General features: G+C 42.6%; 1 pseudogene across 1 annotated transcript; it reads right to left on the reverse strand.

Annotated features, from left to right (window-relative positions):
• Positions 1–1,694: 1,694 nt before the first annotated feature.
• On the reverse strand, positions 1,695–16,536 carry LOC309639422 (protein NipSnap homolog 3A pseudogene; annotated as a pseudogene). The gene has a single exon. The product of its transcript is annotated as a protein NipSnap homolog 3A pseudogene (transcript).
• Between the last annotated feature and the right edge of the window lie 325 nt (positions 16,537–16,861).

Raw genomic sequence — 16,861 nt, forward strand, 5'->3', positions numbered from 1 at the left:
TTTGAGGATATTGGGGGAAATGTGACCATGTCATTTACCTGCACTTCTTAAATAGGTGGGACGTTCTTGCCAAGTAGCCTAAGAGCTGCTGGTGGAACATGTCACTTTTTCTTTACCCTCCTCTTCTTCTACATGCATGTCTATCCTCTGTAATTGAATCTAAATATGGCTTTGGGGTATCTTTAAAATCTAGAGATTACAAATACGTATTGGAAGAGGCTGGTTTAGGGGTTGGGGGCTTGGCACCGGCAGCAGCTGTGGGGCTTGGAGACAATGGCAGGAGGAAGGCTGCCCAGAAGCAGAGGGAGTGTGGAAAAGGCCAGGTTTGGCTTAAGAGCCTTAGCATCAGCTGCTGTAACCTGGCAAATGGATAAGTAATTTTTTCACAGCCAGCAGTAAAATGAAACTTATGGAAACAATAATGTAAATGTTCTGCCTAGCCAGTGAGTTAAATTAGAGAAGAGGAGATGTTTCCAACCAGGCCTGAAAATCAGTGCAGTTTGGTGGTCTAAGGATAGCCAGGAAGTTAATGGTATTTCAAGTTTTGAGTCAATGATATACATCAGAGGTCAGTGAACTATGGCCCACGGCCCAAATCCAGCCCATTGCCTGTTTTTTAGGCTCACCAGAGAAGAATGGGCTTTACATTTGTAAATGGATGGGGAGAAAAATAATCAAAAGAAGACTATATCATGACACATGAAAATCATATGAAATGTGAATTTCAGTACCCATAAGTAAAGTTTTATTGGAACATAGCCACAAGTATTCATTGACATAGTGTCTACGGCTGCTTTCTTGCTACAGTGACAGAACAGAGTAGTTGCAAAAGAGACCACATAGCCTGCAAAGCCCAAAATATTTATTTGCTATCTATCACTTTCCAGAAATTTGTCAACCTCTAATATACATGGTCAGAGAAGATTAGTTCAGGGTCCATCCCTTATGAAGCAAGGCAACAAACATGTAACACAGTACAAGGCACAAGCTTGAAGTTCAAAGAGAATTTGGAAGACTCCTGGTCCAGCTTCCCACTCTGTAGAAAGTCCTGCAGGAGCTACCCAGGAGTGAGGACTCACAACTTCCAAAAAGCCCAACCCTTCATCAAACACTTCAACTCTACCTACTATGATTCTGATATTGAACTAAAGCCATCCTCACCCCCACCCATCTTATACAGATAAGTTATAAGCTTTCTTATCTATAAACTATTTCTACACTGAGAGAGCATTAACAAAAATCCTTTTTGATCAAAGAGGGGACTCCTACCACCTTCCATGGGTTAGCACTTTGTGCGTATTAAGGGGCTTTCACATACAATGTCCCATTTTGCCTTCATAACATCTCGCAGGGAATAGGCCCTCATGATTATTCCTGTTACAGGTGAGGAATCCAAGGTTTAAGGTTACGGACTGAATTGTGCCCCCCCCCCCCCAACTCCCTGCCAAAAGCATATGTTGAAGCCCTAACCCTCAGTGTGATTGTTTTTGGAGACAGGGCCTTTAGGGAGGTAATGAAGATTAAATGAGGTCATAAGGGTGGGGTCCTAACCCAAAAGGACTGGTATCCTTATAAGAGGAGAAAAAGACACCAGCGATCTCTCTCTCTATATATACACACAAAGAAAAGGCCATATGAGGACACAGCAAGAAGGTGGCCATCTGCATGCCAGGAAGAGAGCCCTCATCAGAAACCAACCCTGACTGCACCTTGATCTTAGACATCCAGCCTCCAGAACTATGAGAAAATAAATGTCTGTTGTTTAAGCCCCCTAGCCGGTAGTACTTTGTTATGGCAGCCCAAGGAGACTAGTTAATATGGTTAAATGACATGGTCAAAATGAGGCAGCTCACCAGGGTCAGAGCAGGGACCCATCACTCATTGTGCAAATATTTATTTAATTTTAAACACCTACTAAGTATAAGGATTCTTATGGAGGAGACAGGTTTTAGGCAAAAAGTCACACCAAAACAAATAAAACTATGACTATAATAAGTGCTACCACACAGATTATGTACTATGAGATGTAAATAAGATGAGCTAACTTACTCAAGGTGGTCAAAGGAGGCTACCTGGGGACACAGTTGGACTGACAGCTAAAAGGCAAAGAAGTGAAGGAGGAGACGGAAGATCCAGAGAGACAGCATGTACAAAGGCCCTGTGGTAACAGGAAGCATGTGATGATCAAGGAAATCAGAGAAGGCCAATCTGTCTGGACCAGAAAGAAAGGGGGAGTAACATGAGAGGAGGCTGAAGAGTCAAGAATTGGTCAGATTTCTCATGACCTTGTCAGCCATTTTAAGGAAGTGTGGCTTTATTTTAAGAGAATTTAAGAGCATTCACATGCTTTCAACATGAGAATGACTTTTAAAGGTTTCTAATTAGAAAGGATTACTCTGGCTGCAGGGTGCTAAACACTGGAGAAAGTCAAGGGAGCTGCAGGAAGCCTAGCTGAGAGATTGTTGCAGAAGACAAAATGAGAGCAGCTTGTTCCTATGCCCACAGAGGTTGCTTTGAAAACGTAGAGAAGGAACTGGTTAAGAGAGCTGTTGATGAGGTAAAATCATCAGCTTTTGTGATTGATGCAGTATGAGGTTGAGAGGGGGATGTCAAGTACGTCTTCATGATTCCTGTACATTTAATAGAATGAAGGAGACGAGGATGACATTGACTGAGATGTGAACTATTACAAGAGGATGTCGATGCTCTCCAGCCCCCAGAAACATACCTGCAATTGAACAAAGTTGGGTGTGCTAACTAACAAGGGAGAATGCACGACAGGGAATTGCAGAGCACCTCAGTGAGAGGGTGTTAGAGGGGACATATTATAGAATCTGGGCTTCTCTTAGCTCATTTGGGGATTATACAAGGAAATGGGGCTTTGCTCTGCCTTGGGTGCTGTTGGGAAGCGGAGGTGATTCTATGATTGTGTAACTTCATAATTCTTACCTAGAAGGCCATCAGGATGGAGTGATTGATAAAGCTGTGATTGATAAAGACAAATCAGGCTTATATTATCCGGGGTAAGTGATGTTTGATCATTTTTGTGGTAGGGACATTGTTTATCTTTTTGTCTGTGTTCAGTCATGATTATGGAATGATCTTGCTTTTGTCTTGTCTGAGTGGCCTTGCCTGATGCTGGTGTTCTTTGAACTTGTTTATGTCAAGCAGGAGAACACCACAGCTTAGCTATAAAGGACAGGAAGCTCCCAGCAACGCCACAGCCTCCCTGATGGTGCCAGGTGAGTTCCCGCTGGCGGAGCTGCTTTCTTTTCTCAGTCACCCCTTTTGGTCAAGGACAGATAAAGTCGGACTGCAGGACACTCATCTAAGATATTCCCATTGTCACCACTGCTGAGCTTTTACTGATTAGGAGGTTGAAGAGGATGTAGTCTGTAGTGGGACTAGGGTTTGTCACTGCATTTCCCTTTGTGGCAGGACAAGTTGCTTAACATCTGACAAGACAATGGCCGCACAGTAGCATTTATAACTCTGGACAGGATACATCAGCCCACTGCAACACAGATAATTACCAGAAACAGAAACAAAAACGGTAGTTAGTTCACACAATAGACCCTGAAGACAGGGACCTAGATTACCAAACCCAGGCAATGAAAACATGTCCCAAGTTCCAAATAGTGTCCTCTTGAGATCCAAATGGAGCCTAATTATAGATTTCTATTTAGGTGCAACAGAAAGTGTTTGCTGCAACATAAATTTAGCCAGCTAAGAAGAAATTAAGGGCGATGTGATTAGCCAACAAAATGTAGCTAATGAATTTAAATTTAAACTGGTTTGTTGGATCAGATCAGAATTTGTATCATTTATGATATCTGATAAGGTCAGAGATAAGTTTCAGACCACCTTTTCCACCTGTATTATCCCTACTCTGATTGTAGCTTGCATAGCTATGCAAGAAGAGGCAGTCATTTCTTCCTCTTGGGAGTTCTTCCAAGTAGCCTGTATTTGCCTCTTTGGGGAGGTGTCTGGGTATTCTTTTCAGGGAATCTCATAAATCCATTGCCTGGCACCACGTTTCCTTTGGCTGAGAAGGAGAACAGAGTGAGTGCAAGAAGGTAATTATCGGTGCCAAGAAGAGCAGTGACCCTCTTGTTGATGAAGGTCTGACTGAAGTTGTTTCAGTTTGGGGTGAATTTTGCTAAAATTATCTCCTTTGAAATTATATATTCGAGTTTAATGTTTCAAACTCCTGATTGATTGCTCAAGTTAGAGCTGTGATAACAGTGGTTGGTGTTCTTCAAGAGGCTGAAAATGCCAGCTCTTGGGAAAATGACAGTTCTCTGAGAAATAATCAGGTTCACTGCACATCTGTCTTCAACGGAAAGGTTATCACTGAGTGCACAAAACTAACTATGATGGTCTTTCCCCCCAGCACTGAAGGTCCTTTATTACTAACTAAAGATCCTATGAAAAAAGAGGAGACATTTCATTTTAACTTCCTGTTGATGTCCATTTTCCTTTCACTAGCCATCTCATCACACACACAAAATATTTTGCTTGAAAATAAAGTCCTTCTGTGTGGTTTGAACATTTCTTTTCTGAAAAGCAGAGGATGGAGTAGATGACATCCCTGTGCCCCCTGGCGTCATTGGAATTCTATGATTCCAGGATTCCTGGACTGGACATAGTGAAAAATATGTAATGTGATACAATTTCTGCCATATAGGAAATTAATCAATATCGATGATTAATAACCATACAGCAGGACTTCCCTGGTGGCGCAGTGGTTAAGAATATGCCTGCCAGGCTTCCCTGGTGGCTCAGTGGTTGGGAATCTGCCTGCCAATGCAGGGGACACGGGTTCGAGCCCTGGTCTGGGAAGATCCCACATGCCGCAGAGCAACTAGGCCCGTGAGCCACAATTGCTGAGCCTGCGCGTCTGAAGCCTGCGCTCCGCAACAAGAGAGGCCACGATGGTGAGAGGCCCGTGCACCACGATGAAGAGTGGCCCCCACTTGCCGCAACTAGAGAAAGCCCTGGCACAGAAGTGAAGACCCAACACAGCCATAAATAAATAAATAAATAAATAAATAAATAAATAAAAAAGAATACGCCTGCCAATGCAGGGGACACGGGTTTGAGCCCTGGTCCGGGAAGATCCCACATGCCGCGGAGCAACTAAGCCCGTGCGCCACAACTACTGAGCCTGTGCCACAACTACTGAAGCCTACACGCCTAGAGCTCATGCTCCGCAATGAGAAGCCACCGCAATGAGAAGCCCACGCACTGCAATGAAGAGTAGCCCCCGCTCGCTGCAACTAGAGAAAGCACACGTGCAGCAACGAAGACCCAGCGCAGCCAAAAATTAATTAATTAATTAATAATTTAAAAAATAACCATACAGCAGGATGGTGATGGCGATCATGAGGACACAGTTGCTGCTAACAGTGATTGTGAAGACTTCTACTTTGGTTGGGGGTGGGTAGAGGGTATAAGAATCATTTGAGTTAAATTTCCAAAGAATTTGATGAACTTTCCTCTTATTGGAAGTTGGAAATGAAACTCACAGATTCACAGAGGGAGGGAGCAGAGATGGCTTAACATAAAGGTGTCGGGGTTCAGTAGTTGTAAAATAAGGATTAGACCCAGGACCTCTAGGCCTAAGATAAGGATAATGTATTTGAAATCAGTTAAAGGATTGATAATTTTCAGTCTCCCCAAAGGTTCACCTTATCTTTAAGAAAATGATTTGCAGGAGCCTAAAAGCTCAGAAACATACCATTTTCCGTAGGAGAAGGTGAGCATTCACTTCCCCCAAATACAAGGGCTACATCCACGTAACTGAGTTGACAATTACACATGGGACCATCTGGCTATATTTATAATTGGTATAATGAACAGCTCCTTGTTTCAGATATTAAAAGCAAGATGATTTAGCACATGCTAAGTGAGCATGAAGATAGACCCTATCTAGTCAAATGACGGAAATGAATTTAAGAATAAAAACCCACCAGGAGAAGCAACTGCTCATGTGAATTTCAAGGAAACTCTTCCTGCTATCTGCTGTTGCTAGCATTTTATATCACCATATTTACCTGCTCTCTTCCAGAACCCAGTGCTGCTAAGCCCTTTGTACAGAATAAGTTACTAGGCAGGAGAACAGAGTGATTGAAGGGATGGGAGTGAATACAAAAGGCCCTTCACCATCTCCAGACTCAGTGTGCTATTTTTACCAGCCAGGTAGACACTAGCAGTATAGGAATCAATGCTGGAATTCTCCAGGAAAGCTTTCCTAATGAAGGACAAAAAGGGACTAAAGAAGTGGTGACTTGGGTGGGCTCAGAGATCACCAGGGCCATCAGGTAGAGCTGCTTGGCCACACCAGTATCCCGTTGCCCCCCTCCATGTCCCTCCTCCCCAGTACCCTGCAACATGAAACCCAGATGTAATCAGGTCTAAAGACTGCAACAAAGAAGATCTGCCCAGAGGAAGGACACGTGCCTGCAGGCGTTGTCAGCAAACACCCTGGAGCCACTTATAGATGTCCCAAAGCCTGGGACAGTGTAGGAGGTCAGTAGAAGGGAAACAGGACTCTCATAAATGGAGAATCAGGCATTGGTAGTGGTGGTGGTGGTGGTGGAGGGATGATATTGATATTTCTCTCTCAAGAGAAGAGCTTAGGAGACAAGGTACTTAAGTAATCATGGGTCCAGGTTGGTCCCACCTCACAAGCTTACAGCAGAGAAAGCAGAATTTAGGGGACTGTGAGTACAGGCAACAAGCAAGCTCTCCAACCACCCCCCAGGGATCCGATTTGTTTGCACTGTGTTCCCTGGTAAAGAGAAAGGGAAATCTTACCTTGATTTAAGCCCAGTGCCCGAGGGAGCTGCAGTGTGGCCAGATTCCCCAGAGAGAGAATAACCATGCCAACAGGGGGGCTCAGCCCTTCCCCAGGGTAGACGGCTTAGACTCCTGTGGAGATACTTTATGCATTTCTTGTGAAAAACAGAACACCTGACAGTGGACCTTGGCAAACAACTTTCAACCCAGAGAAGACCTGATAGACCGCCATCTTTGGGCACCTTGTAGGGTCCATACAGAAACCATAGCAGGGTTTCTCGAGACGTGCGCTCAGCAGGGGCACAAACTGATTGGAGAACAGCTGAAGAGAAGCCAGATAAGCCACATCTGCATGCTCTGCTCCTGTCTATGGCATGCAGCTGTGCCTGGCGAGGAAGAACCACCTGTTGGCAATAAAAACCAATGAGATTCTGGGGTGAGATCAGTCCCTGAGGGGATAACTAGTTGTTGACACGGCTCTATCAGGTTGGTTATTGGAGAAAGACCCTGAAGACTGGAGTGGAAAATAGCCTGGAGCTTGGAGATATAGTTCTTAACTTTTCTGTTTTGGTTTGGTTTGGTTTGGTTTTGGTGGGAGGGGGCAGTGGGAGAAAGGGTTCAAGAACATATGTAAAATGAAAGCTATAGGTCAAACTTCTCCCCCAAAGAAATGCATATACACATGACTTGACTTCAAATTCAGGGAACCCACAGGGTCGCTGAAGCCCAAGTATGCACCCAAGGTTAAGAACCCCTGCTTAGGAGGCATTTTTGAACAGAACAGGTGAGGAGTTTGTTTATAAGATATAATAACCTCACTGGCAATTTCTCAAAGTATGTTTCCTACAGCAGTTCCATCACAGTCACCTGGTGCCATCACCTAGTTCTTGCTGAAAATGCAGATTCCTGAGCCCTTTCTCAGAATTAAATAATCAGGATTGTTCACAATAGGGTTTTGGAGTTTGCATTTTTTAAAGCACTCAGGTAGTATTTATATATTATATAGATTAAGAACTCCTGAGAGTTAAGAATGACCCTATAAAAGGTCTTCGGGGTCCAACCAAAGACCAAGGCTGATACAATAAGATATCAGAAACTGATCACTAATTGACTGCCAATTGATTAAGGACCAAGAGGGTGGGTGGAGCTCAGATCGTCTGATAGAGAGGAGGGGGTCCACCAATACTAATTATGAGCCAACATTTGTCTAGCATCTGCTTTAGTCCAGACACTTGAGCATGTGGTTTATGCCATTTAATTCCTCTCAATCATTCTCATATTATAGATGAAATCAAGGTTCAGAGAGTTGAAAAAAATTACATTGGGTCATGGAGCAGAATAAAGGGAGGAGCCAGGCCTTAACACAGGCAACCTGACTCAATGTTTGTGTATTTAAAAAAATTACACCAAACAGTCTGCCTTTTATATGCCAAATTTGGAGGACACAAGAGAAAAATACTGAGCATACAGTGTCTCCAGTGATCAGGCAATACACTTCAGAGCAAAAGATTTAGTCAGATAAAACGGGAGAGAGAAATACAAAATCTGATGTAAATCCATTGGCAACAGATGAAGTCTGGGCCACACGTGCAGTTGGCAACAAGAAATGGGACTCACCCTACAATTCAGAGTCACTGGAGGGGCTGCTAGAGAAATAGTGCTTTGAATCAGCTCTAAAGAGTCCATATAATTTTGAATTCATTCCACCTTATGTAGAGCCTGAGTTTAAACAGACCAGAATCTCCCAAAAATCCACCTCATATATTCCTTTAGATAAACAAGAATATTTATGGGAGACAGAGAGAGGAATTCCTGAACAAAGATAAGTTTCTCGGTTTGTAATCCCCAATTCCTCGATAGACCTCAAAGGATAAAGCGAACTTTGCTGAGTGCTTACCGTGTGCCAGTCATGGTATTAACTCATTTAATCCTTATCCAAATATTTTAGGTGAGGTATTATTATTACTGTGCCCAGTTTTAAAACGACATAAGCTTGGCCAAGATGTAACAGGTAGGAAATAGTAGAGACAGGATTTAGACCCTGACAGTCCAGGGACAGCAAGCTCTCTCTAACCATCAGCTACACTGATCAGCTAGCCTAGGTGGAGATTTAGGGAATTTGTTGAGCCCATTACATTGGAAGAGAAAAGTTAGAAAGACCATATGTGACAAAAGACTTGGTATTCATTTGGGTGCATACATGACCATGTTTTGAAAGTAAACGGCATTAGGTTATCAGTTTTTGAGTCAACCTCCTGAGTAACTATGAGATTGAGGGAAGAGGGACAACTGTTTATCTGTCTCCCTCTGTCTGGCAAACAACCCCATTCCCTGAAGAGAGTTTCTCATACTTGAAAACATGTTTATTCCAACTCTGAGCAATGTTTTGTTCCCTTAGAGTCTAGGGAATAGTTCTGAAGGTCACTGACCTTGCTTTAAGTGCCTCTCCTCTTTGCAACTCTCCCTGATTTTAATCTCACAATATGAGGACCCATATTTTAAAAGCTGGATGGACTGACTGCCAAAAAACAAAAAGGGAGAGAAGGATTTATAGAGATGTATAACTGCCCACCCATGTGTCCACTGACAACCCATCAGGGAGAATGATTCACACCTCCAGTTTCCTAAGAGGGCAGGGGGCACTTGTAGAGCCCACTAGGATGAGGGCTCTAGTGATTCAGCAAGATACCTCCCAAAATTAATGTTCAAGTTTCAGCTGCCCTTACAAGCTAATCTCTTACAGCCTCATGACTCAGAAAACATTTCCTGCAAAAGTGTCCATATGTTTGCCAATGGAATGACATCAATCTCAGCTTTCTGTCAACATTTTTCAGTAACTTCCTTGTGTTCATTTCTGTAAACTTGTTGATCTCTAAGGGTTTCTCAGTTTTGCTTCAGATACTCTGGTTGACACAGGAATGCTGGTGCTTCTGGCTCTGTGTCCATCCAATGCCATCCTCAGTGTGATAATAATAAGACCTAACATTATTAAGTGCTGGCTATGTGCCAGGTGATGTTCTAAGCAATTACGTCTACTTACTCATTTAAATCTTTTTTAGTAAGTGCATGAATTAGAGCTGTTTTGTAGATAAAGAAATGAAAACACAGAATGTTCCAGCCATTTGCTCAAGATCACAAAGCTAATATGTGGCACAGCAGGACTCTGAGTCAGTTTGGCTTCAGAACCTGAGTGCTCAACCAGTATGCTATTTGTCACCAATATGTCTATACCTCAACCCTAATGTTACCTACTATAATTTTAACTTATTCACGCCACACTACAAACTCACATGCATATATTAGCACATATGCTGGAGCAAGAAAGATTACCAGAAGATCAAAAACATTATTCAGGCAGTAATAACAATGGCTAATGGCATTGTGCATTCTTTATGATTTTAAAAGCATCCTTGCAAAGCTGTATAATTGACCCAGCTTTTTAACCATCTGAATCAGACAAGTCAGGTAGATTGTTCAAGATCATCAGCAGGTCTCTGGACTTTTGAACTCAGATCTACCAAATTCAGAGGTCCCTGCCCTTTCAACTATGACATACAGCCTTCTTACTAACCGCTAGGCACAACCAACCTAGCATAGTGAAATGAACACTTGGATAAAGTGACTGTCATCATGGTAGAACTATTAACAGCCAAAGAAGGAAGGAAGCATTGGCCATAATTAGACATAAATTCTAGGCTTTAGGGAAAAAATCATTTGTAAAAGTTCAGAGAAAAGGTAGGTATGACTCCTTGGTGACACTATAAAAGTTAAAATGGCTAAAAGAGGAAAGGTTCACATAAAAGAATTCTATCAGAACAATCACTAACGTCTTAGTTTGTTTGAGCTGCTGTAACAAAGTACCATAGACTGGGTGGCTTATAAATGACAGAAACTTATTTCTCACAGTTCTGGAAGTCAGAGGTCTGGAAGTCATGGTCGGGTTCTGGTGAGAACCCTCATCAGAGTTGCTGACTGCCAACTTCTCATTGTATCCTCAAATGGCACAAAGAAGGTCATCTAGCTCCCTGACCTCTTCCTATAAGGGCACGAATCCCATTCATGAGGGCTCCACCCTCGGGACTTAGTCACCCCTTAAGAGCTCCATCTCCTAATACCATCACATTAAGAATTAGATTTCAGTATATGAGTTTTAGGGGACATAAATATTCAGTCCATAACAAAAAATGACATTGATCAAGAAGAAAAAGAAAAGTGTCTTTAAAAAAAGCAAACAAACAAAAACTATGAAGAGAGCTCTTGATCTCAGATTTTAAAAGAAATGCCTGAAATATGAAAAGAAGCACTTATAACCAAGGAATACTAACCAGTCTTAATGATATCCAGGAAAAACAGAGTTGAAATTGCCCTGAGGCTTAAAAAGACAGTGTCAGGGCACTGAAAGGGGGCTTTGAGATGAGTTCAGAGCAGGAAGAAGAAAGAGGAATGGAAGGGCCCCATGCTCAGGGGCAGATGGTGTCATGTTGAAAGCTAACAGAGAAAAACAGGACAGTTCAGCTTCTATCTTGCTTTCTCTATCGAGGAAAGTGATCTTCAAACTGGGAAGGCTTGAACAAATATGGTTTGTAGGAAACTGAAACCTGAGGTAGGCAAGGAGACAATAAGAAAACACCAAGCCCCTCAAATGAGTTCAAGTCCACAGGCCCAGCTGCAGTGAGTGCTGGAGAGTTTGGGAGGATTTAGAGAACAGATACATGCTCCAATTTTCAGAAACAAGCAACGGATGGATTACAGAAAGATGAAAAGTATCAAGACCTGGAAATATTTTTTACGGATATATAGACTTTTATCAGGGCAAGCATTTCCACAAGCATAAAGATCTCTTTAAGACAAATAGATGGCCCAAGTATCTTTGTTAAGTAGTGATCAAAAATGAAGTAAAATTTAGCAAAATTAATTCTAAATAAACACATTCAGCATATAAACCAAGTCTTTTGAAGTTCTTTAACACCAAGACCTAATCACATTGTTTTCCAAGTTAGAGCGACTGAAAATTAATGTGAAAACCATACTTAATAAGATGACACATATGATACTGTGCTTTTCCAAAGTGAAGAAATATATTTGATATAATATTTTTATGAATCACATTTGATATCACAAAATAAACTTTACTGGACAAAAAAAATTGTTAAAAAATCTCAGAAAAAACCAGACATAATGAAAAGATAGACATCGTGTACAAATAATGTTAAAATATTGTCACAGGTATGGAAATGTATCATTTGACTATAAAAAATGTTATAAAGCAAAAGGTTGTCAAAATACAGGAGAGTTATTTTGAAACATACGCAAAACCAAGATCATGAAGTAGTGGCAACTATTTCTAATGTATAACAGATACTGAAATGCCGTGGGGGAAATGAACAGAAGTATCTCCTGAAGTGGTAGTGACAAAGTACAGAGGTGGTTTTCAGAAGTTCAAGGGACATAGCTAATTAATTTACCACCTCCTTCAAATAAAAGTGAGACTCTCTTGGGAGAATCTAAGCCCATTAGCAGACACATCTTAGAGCAGTTAGTGAAACGCTTCATATTTCAGCAGAAAAAGTTTTCAACAGTGAAAGTGACATAGGAATCAGAAGCATACTTTGCTGTGGCACTTGGTAGTTGACATTTTCCCAGTGACCGCAAGTGTGAGATCTTCATGAGACTGATGTTCCCCAGCTGCATGAATATCTGCACTCTCATTCCACCAAAGAACATGAACTCTGCTGGGTGCTCTGTATTCTGGGTGGAGAACTCCAACCAATTCTGTGTCGCCTAAATCAACATGGGCATCCACCACCGTTTTAAGCTCATCACCCCACAGAGCTGGCCCAGCAGGCTTCATCTGGAAAATAACTGGCTCATAGACTCCTTTGGGTTTTTTTTTTTTCTATTTTGCACTATGGTACCCCATAAATAATCTCAAACTCTTGCTTGTCAATGAGAGCCAAATCTGGAATAAGAAATTGTTCTTGGCATTCCTTACTCTTGGCCGAGCCTGTCTGAACTTCAGCTCAAGGAGCAAAACTATCATACTTCCAAACGTGAAACACTTTATCCATTACGCCTCCAAATTCTGCACTCCAGAATCCAACCAAATCAGAGTGAGCTGTCTAAAGATGAATGGGTTTCCTAATATTTTCCAGAAACTCATTTATCTTTGAGGGTTTAAGGCAATAACTATGAAATTCATAGAATGTTCCATCATACTGTTGGGGGGCCCCCATAGCAAAAGATGAACGGATCTGAGGGGCAGGTGACCACGTGGCCAGAGCCCTAGTCAGGCCACCTTGGAGGACAAGCGTGGCAGGGCTTTGGGTGCTGAGAAGGGTAGCCGGTCAGTGGTCCTCCTGGGACTCCGCCTTTTACGGCTTCCCTAATGGAAATCAAGACCAGGCCAATTTTTAAAAGAGTAAATATCTTTTAATACTTAAAAGATCATAATTAAACATAATTACGTGTGTCAATATCATTCTTATAAGGCAAGCTTTACCAAAGGTATCTTGTTTCTGTGTTGAGAGGCTATGAAGGTAAGTCAACACTTTCCTGGGTCAAGATTTCAAGACGCCATTGTCAGGCTATCCCTATGGACAATATAGATAAACTTGGACTGACTGTCGGTTAAGTAAGGAAGTTTCCTAACTAGCTGAATGACTGAAAGTATACGCTGTTGATGAACTCAATTCTGTCTGAAGAAATGTACTGTGTGGTAAGGGGGGCTGGGGTATGCTTTTCTTGCATAAACCATATATTTGGCACATTTTTAATGACTCATATACAGAAATCAGCTACATATTTTGATGCAATCTGTTTTGAAGATATTTTGACAGCACAGTGAAACAAGTTAATTTTAAAGAATTTTTCTCAAGTGCCAATTAACATAATTACATACACACTCACTTCCTGATCTTCATCCCACTTCTGAGTGAATTTTAGAGGGGCAATAAGGTCAGATTCAGGGGTGAGATGAGGCTTTGCGACATTCATTATTCACGTTGCTAGGGCATGAAAAAAGATGTGTTTATATTTTGATGCACCCATTTCGATATGACCAAATCAAAGTAGTCACATCAAAATCCTTTTCCAGATCTGATTTCCGTACATTTATCTGCATCACAGATGTTGGAACTCTGTAGCACTAAGGATCTACCTCTTCAATACCCCGTGAGACATTTACTTTCCAGGTTGGCAATTATTCATTGTGCTTCTAATATATTTGAAGACAGAAAGATGGAGGCTGGTGTTAGAGTTAATATTTGCTAGATCTCCACCAAGTCAGATGTCATCTTCTTGCCTTTGGGAATACAGGTAAAGATGGCATATCATTCCAGGTTCTTTGTAAGTAATAGAAATAGACCCTGGCTGACAAAGCCAGAAAGGACTTTATAGGAAGGCTACTGGGTAGGACTTTCAGTAGCAGAAAAGTCAAACAACCAGGTCTTGGGAAGGCCCACGGTCAGAGTAGCTCCAGGGAGCTCAGTAGAGAACCCAGACACAGCTTCTGTAGGAAGTACCATCAATCGCTTCAGTTCCACTGGTCATCTGTCCCTCTGTGTCTCTGCCCAAGTTTCAAATCTTGTCTCATTGCCCCCTGTCCTGTGATTGGGACTATTGGGGTCATGTGGATGGAGGAGAGCAATTTCCCCAACGGAAAAGGAAGGGCACAGTTATCAGAAGAAAGGGGCAGTGTGCAGGAAAAGAAAGAAAAAAATAGACCCATCAAAGCCGTGAACTTCAGTCAAACACTCATTTTCAAAAATACAGGTTTGGCCTCACCTGCTTTATGTAAATGAGGGGTTTAGTTGGCTGCAAGCACAATAAGAGTGCTAAAACAGCCTTGGCGGTCCCAGCATCAGTAAGACGGCGCCCTTTCAGAGGTTCCAGCACAGCCATGGGACCTTCGCCATGGCCCCCCTGGGTGGCCCTCCTCTGTGATTCTGGTCTCTGGGACACAGCCTCTCATTCATTCTCCACCGCTAGGAATGGTAGCTGCTTCCTGTAATTACGAATGTCTGGGTTATCTCACATTTATTTTTTTGCCCTCTTTGTCCTTCTGTAGCTATGTAAAAAGCTCCTATGTTAATTTCCCTCTACTGGAAATGTTGAGAGTATTTCTATCTTCCTTTCTGGAGTCTGACTGATGCAAATGCTGAAAACCCAGATGATGTCCACAGTAGGATGTTTGGTGAGGGAGGTTGATACCATGTGGTACTTGGAATGCATGTCTTGTTCAAAGGAAGACTTAGGGAATGTGACCACCAGCTTCAACTATCTGAAGAGCTTTCATCTGAAAAAGGGATTATATTTATCCCCTGTAGTTCCGGAGGGCAGAACTAGGATTAGTGAGCAGAATTTTCAAGGAAGCAGGTTTCAGCTCAAAATAAGGAACTGTCCTCTAAGCCCTTGAACTGCCCCCAATGGAATGCACTGGGCAACTTTTACCGGGGGTTAGTCAAGCAGAGGATTGGTTTTCATCCCTCTGAGACACTGGAGAGGTGCCCACCAGAGTGACATGCTGGGCCAGATCAACTCTTGAGGCCCAAAAATCCTCCTACAGAATCTGTAGGCTTTAATTAAAGATTTAGTCATTTTCTATTGGAGCTCGAGGACAAAGCTGGGGTGCTTGGTGACCTGCAGAAAACAGTATCAATTATCCTCTAAGATTTATCTAGGCTCCAGGGTACTTTAAAACAATCACTCTTACTCTAAGACTGAAAAATTCAACTTCCCACCATTGTACACCCAGCTGAAAGCGGACACCCATTAGTAGGAAGATTCCCTTCATTTGCTCCCCTCTCTGCTTCTACTGGGTTCACTCTGTGTCCCTGTGATTTATGCCCAGAGGTCCTTTGGAGGAGCCAAAGGTGACTACAGCCCACAACTAATGGAATCAAAGGATTCGAAGGTTCTGGAAAGACTTGCTCACCCTTGTGAATCTCCTTTGATGGATCCAAATCCCTGAGGCTGAGGCTTCCCATATCAGCCCTGGATTCACAAGGATGGGCAGACAGTTATGAGGGAACCAGACAAGTCTTCAAAACCTTTATGAGATTATCTTCCTGCCAGCTTGAAAATCCCACCACCTTTCCAATTCTGGCTACAGCTGTCAATAACTTGTGCACCTCTGTACAGCCTGCCCTTCTGCTGTTCGGGACACACGAGTCTCAAAACAGCCCTTCTCCATACACCAGTTTCCCTTTCCTGGAGCAAAACACCCTTCAATCGCATTGTGGCAGTTTGGGGGGTAGGTGGGGGGAAAGCCATTCCCCTTTGAGTCCTGTTAAACCAAACATAGAAACGTAACATTCTAACCTCTAATATGCTCAGAAAATGGTAACTTCTAGCACACTAAGAGAAGTGTTCTCTTCCATTTTCCAATGGGAACACTGGAGGAGAGAGGAAACACAATGAGTAACCCATGGTCAAAACCCCAGATATAACAGTACCAGAAATTAAACTTCATTTTGACCTAGTCCAGGGATGTCCCCTCACTCACACAATCTTATTGCTTCAAACAATCCTACATTATAAGAGAGAAATCCATTGAATTGAGAGTTTTGGTGGCTCAGCCCAGCTTTCCAGCGAGCACGGGTTCAAACTGACAGCAGGCCATCGGTGACCGGGAGGTTGCCCCTTTTGCCAACACAACCCTTCGCGGATCATTTTACTTTCCATCTGCTTCCCCTAAATTTGTCCCAATATTTTTGTCATTTTGACATTTGTCATACGTGTTACATTATTAATGCCTGGCTTGCATGTCAGCAACTGCCCAACTCTCCGGACTCCTGCCATGGTTTAGGGAGCCCAGGGTGCAAAGTATCTTAAAACGCAGACACACCTGTATGCCTAAAAGTCCAACACGAGCAAAGAATAATTTTGAGTTTAACAATATCCTCTTCCCACAGCCTGTCCCCAAAAGTAGGGCTGTAAGGCCATGTTCTCCTAGTGAAAAACTGTTGGTTAGAGCCTGGTGCTGAGGGCAGTAGAGGGCAGGAAGAGAGAATATCATGGTGTGGTGGGAGGTGGGATGGAGAATAGGGGGACAGGGGATTCT

Source organism: Balaenoptera physalus, assembly GCF_965194825.1.
Source record: "Balaenoptera physalus genome assembly, chromosome: 12".
NCBI lineage: Eukaryota > Metazoa > Chordata > Mammalia > Artiodactyla > Balaenopteridae > Balaenoptera > Balaenoptera physalus.